The sequence below is a fragment of the Phoca vitulina genome, unplaced genomic scaffold, assembly GCF_004348235.1.
Source record: "Phoca vitulina isolate PV1807 unplaced genomic scaffold, GSC_HSeal_1.0 scaffold42, whole genome shotgun sequence".
NCBI lineage: Eukaryota > Metazoa > Chordata > Mammalia > Carnivora > Phocidae > Phoca > Phoca vitulina.
In genome coordinates this window covers 814,920-819,622 of record NW_022589745.1, presented here as the reverse complement: position 1 = coordinate 819,622, position 4,703 = coordinate 814,920, and the positions used below count along the sequence as shown (strand labels likewise).

Genomic DNA, 4,703 nt, shown 5'->3' with positions numbered 1-4,703 from the left:
AGGACCCTTCGGTCTCTCCGAGGACGGCCCGGTCGGGGGCAGGACCCGCGGGCTCGGAGAGCTTACAGCTGCGCCGTCCCCACCAGCAATAAATAACATCACCCCACCAAGTGCACCCATGACGCTTCAGCGCTCTGAATGCTCAGTGAAGAATGTGAAGACCGCGTCTAGCTTTGGAGGATTGCTGTTTTGTGGTAAGAGGTAGTCTTGGATCAAGTTCTAAGCAAAAAATAAAAACCAAAAAAATCTCTGGGGACACAGCTGACTAGCTCCTTAATAACCTATTTGAGCAAATCAAGCAAACTTGCAAGAGCCCCCTAACGGACCATGTAGAAGAGCCGAAGACCAGCCAGCACTGCATCCGTGTGTGCGGTGCCTTCACTGGAAAGGAATCAACGGGAGGGGGTTTTCTTCTCCTCCTCATCCTTCTTTTCCTTTTCCCACTCCTTTTTTTCTTTTTTTTTTTATAAAAGCTCTTGGCACTGACTACCATTTTGAAAGGTAGACCTGACCTTTTCTCCCTGACTCAGTCTCTTTTTAAGTATGTATTTTAATTTCAGCATAGTTAGCACACCATGTAATTATCAGTGTCAGGAGGCACACAACAGTGACTCAACACTTCCTACAGCGCTGGGTGCTCATCGTGATGAGTGTGCTCTTCATCCCTGTCCCCCCAGCTCTGCCCCCACCCCCCGCCCGGTGACGTCAGTGTGCTCTCTGTAGTTAAGAGTCTGTTTCCTGTTTTCTCTCTCTCCCTCTCTGTTTGTTTTTCCCCTTTGCTCATTTGTTTCTTAAATTCCACCCGAGTTTGTTTCTCTGACTTATTTCTCTCCTCATTATACCCTCTAGCTCCATCCGCATTGTTGCAAATGGCAAGATTTCATTCTTTTTGATGGCTAATATTCCATTATATACACCACATCTTCTTTATCCATCCATCAGTCAATGGCCACTTGGGCTGCTTCCGTAACTTGGCTACTGTGGATAATGCTGCTCTAAACACTGGGATGCTTGTATCCCTTTGAATTAGTGTTTTTGTATCCTTTGGGTAGATACCCAGTAGTGTGATTGCTGGATCGTAGGGTAGCTCTATTGTTAACTTGTTTGCTATTCCGGACACTTAGGGTCACTGTGGTATGAGGTGCATTGTTACCCTGAAAGGAGAAACACAGACTCTCTTGTGTTTCTATTTCAGGGTTTGGGAAGACGTCTGAGCTGAGGTATGCGGGATACGCCCAGTGAGAGCCCGTTCCATACCAAACACAAGCACAAAGGCCTCAGCTGAAACACTGTCTGACCTTATATTCCAGAACGCGAGGAATATTCATTATGGGGAACTGAAAAAACCCTGTTTTCTCCTCTATATATCTCAAAATGGATATTTTCCTCATCTTCTGTAGGGGCAAACAAGTACATATTTGGCCAAATATTTTACATAATTTTTACTCATTCTGCATTTTGGAACTGAGGTATATTTATTAAAACAAGGGAATCGTGTGCTCAGCACGTGGCTTCACCAAAAAGCAGGAATAGTGTTTAGAATCAGAAGCCTGAGGAACGTGCATAGGACATATGGGGTAATTCCTGACTCTGAGTGTGTTTTCATGTGAATGACGTAGATTCTTTCTTTCGTTGTCAAGCTAAGTTTCTTGATTCGCTGATTTACGAGGCTCATGCAGATCTAAGTGGAGTCTAGTATCTTCCATCCATCTTCTATATGTTTTATCAGCCTTAAGGTCCAACCTGCTGAGTAGTTCAATGCACTTTTCTTCATGATAAGTTTTCGTTTTTAAAATTTGAAATTAGGAAAAAAGGATTAAAAACTAATTTTTTGTTTGAATTTTTAAAATTCATTAATGTCTATTTCAAAGATATATCTACAAATTAAAGGTCTCACCTTTTTAGGTGTGATGTTCTTTTTTAAAGAATTCCTTTGTCAACATGTTTTCATAAACACTTTCAAATTTTCTGTTAAAACTTTGACCTCAAAAAGGGCCAACATAGGGTGTTAATAGAAGAAACTGAACAAAGCAAAAGTCGTGTCCTTGACACACTGTGGGTAAGTCTGTAACAACGGAAGATTCATGATCTGTGTCTGAATATCAACAGCAGATCAGCTCAGCCCAAAATCCAGCCCCAAAGAAAAACAGAAAGTAAAACAAAAAAGCCCAGAGTCGTATTTCATACAAAGCATCTTATATGATGAGGCGATTATCTGTCTGGAACCAGTATGTCCGTGTCCTTCTGAAACATGGAGCAGGGCCGGAAGTCCACACCCCACACTCACCGACCCAGTGCGGGCCTGCCTGCCACCTTCGTGCACGCACCCTGACCCCGAGCTCCCTCCAGTTGTGGGCGCGTTGGCTCCTGGAGGTGCGTGAGCTGCGCCGGAGCAGGCTTCCGGCTCCTCATTGCCTGGCACCCACCGATCCTTCCACAAATATTTGTCGAATGAAGGAATCCAGTACATTCACCTCGAACTTCCACATTTTGCTCATAGAAGCCACCACTGAGCCTGGCTTGTGTCTCCTCGAATCTACAGAGTGGGCTCCTAAGTGACGTAGCATCCTCTAAAACAGACATTGTTCATCCCAGGGCTGTCGCCCGGTGAGAGCTTCACGGAGTTTTTACTGGGCGTTTCTACCAACTATTTCTCTGTTTTGCTCAGCTGTGTGTTTCCTGTGAGGCTTGTGCCCCCGTCCCCCGACGGCCAGCCTGCAGTGCTGGGGCTTGTCCGGCTTGGTGCTAGGACGCGCTGGAAAACGCCTCTCTAACACGAAGACCTCGTGGGCCCGTGGCACTCTCACGTCTGTCGGGGACTTTGACACAAACAGAATGTGCTTTTCGTCAGTGGCCTCCCACTGTCTGTCAGCACTGCTATAGTTTATAATGCGTGTGTGTGGATTTCGTGCATGAACCCAGGAGGCACATGGTTTGCAGGGCAAGGGCAGACAGAGCGCGGCGGGCACTGGGTTGAATGCGTCCTGCCTCGTGGGGTTCACGGAGCGCTCCCTCCACCACCCCAGCTGGTGCTCGGGATGAGGGGTCAGGGCTGTTCCTCTCCGTACCTGGAACACGGTGGCAAATTCTCTCACGGGATCAAGCCTTGCTTGTTGTGAAGTCAGAGCTGGGGCGGGGCTTCCAAGAGCACGATGGCGGTGTCCGGGGATGTCCTCAGCGAGCACGGCATGTCCAGCCACTTTGTTGTGATTATACCTGAAACAAACATAACATTGTGTGTGAGCCGTGCCCCGATTAAAAATAAATTATAGATAAATAAATCATTTGCCTGTCAAACCATGAGAAAATAGAGTCTGGATCCAGAGCTGAATCAATCAGTTTTACTTCCAAAAAATGTCATGTTAAAAACAGGGAGGGATGGGTTAGGAACTATCTCTGTTTGTTCTCTTGCTCCAAACTCTGAATAAAGTAAAATAATAATAGTAATAATCAGAACCGGCACGAGCTGCCAGACTCACACCTGCTCGGAAAGAACCTAGCCTCCTCTGTGTGTCTGGGTGGGTGAAGACCGGGTGGGTGAAGACCAGGTGCTGTGCCGTCACCCAGCGGCAGGTAAGAAATTACAGATGGGTTTTCGTTACAGACCCCAGTGAACTAGAGGTTTTAAAAATCAGTTCCCACAAATTGTCCACAGGGATAGAGAAATAAGTCTAGCGCCTTTGCTTAGTGTTTTGGGTTTCACGGACACGTCTGGGGTATCCTGAGTGTTGGGTTAGATCCTGGCGAGAGTCAGGAGTTTGCTGGTTAGTCAAAGGCCTTCGTGGGCTGGAACCACGTGTCTACACACACGGAGCTTAGCTCCGTGCAGTAAGAGGCTCTCAGGAACTTGCTTGTGTGGCCAGGTCATTCATTTTAACTTCAAAGACCGAACGTAAATAGATTCCCTTCCTTTGATATGGAAATGTTTGAGCTCAGGAAGATTCAGACCTGGAGATGAGAAAAAGTTTATGTGGACCATGTAAAGCTGTTCCTGATGTTCAAAACCATTCCCTGTAGACGTCCTTCCCGTTAGTGCAGGACGCGGCCGGGCGGCGTCCTGCCTCCTGTTCTCACACCAAGCTCGGCTCGCTCACCTCTGTTCGCACCCAGGGCTCGTCCAGCGCCAGGTGCAGCCCGGCCTCAGGCCTGGGCAGAGAGGCTCGTCGGCTTGTTTCCTCACCTGCACAGTGAGAACAAGGATGCCCCTGTGCCAAGTAGGAGGCGAGCTGAAAGGGGTCACGTGTGCGTAGCTCTCAGCAGAGTCTCCAGCACCGAGTTTCCAATCAAAGAGATCTGCAGGTGGTTCCTACTGATACCTAATTAAAATGCAAAACAGATTTAGGATTAACCACATCTCCTGAATGAAAATAATTTCCCACCCAGCACCCTGACAGCCTGGCGGGAGGCACAGTCCATGCCCTTAACAGGTCCTACTTCCAAACTAGGGCAGTAATTGTCATTTTACCCCCCCCCCCCCCCCCGCCGTCTGCCCGGGGGCCTGACGGGTGCAGCCTGAGCTGTGGGGGCAGGACAGGTGCAGCAGGAATGCAAAAGGAAGGACAAGGGGCGTGTGGCCACCATTCATTTCATACAAAAAGACTCTTGCTGTTTTTTAATTTACAAAAGTTGTGCATCTTTTCAAAAAATTGTATGTTTGAAAAGATGCACAACTTTTTTTTTTTTTTTTTTTTTTTTTTTTTTTA

The 4,703-nt window shown here is 47.3% G+C and overlaps 1 protein-coding gene across 1 annotated transcript in view; it reads right to left on the bottom strand.

Moving 5' to 3' along the window:
* Positions 1–4,703, bottom strand: part of SNTG2 (syntrophin gamma 2) — a 205,674-nt gene that overhangs the window by 588 nt on the left and 200,383 nt on the right. The window contains exons 18-19 of the mRNA XM_032430054.1: positions 4,181–4,316; positions 1,898–3,216 (exon numbers count right to left, since the gene is read on the bottom strand). The gene's annotated coding sequence lies outside the window, so the exon portion shown is untranslated. The remainder of the gene's footprint in view (positions 1–1,897; positions 3,217–4,180; positions 4,317–4,703) is intronic.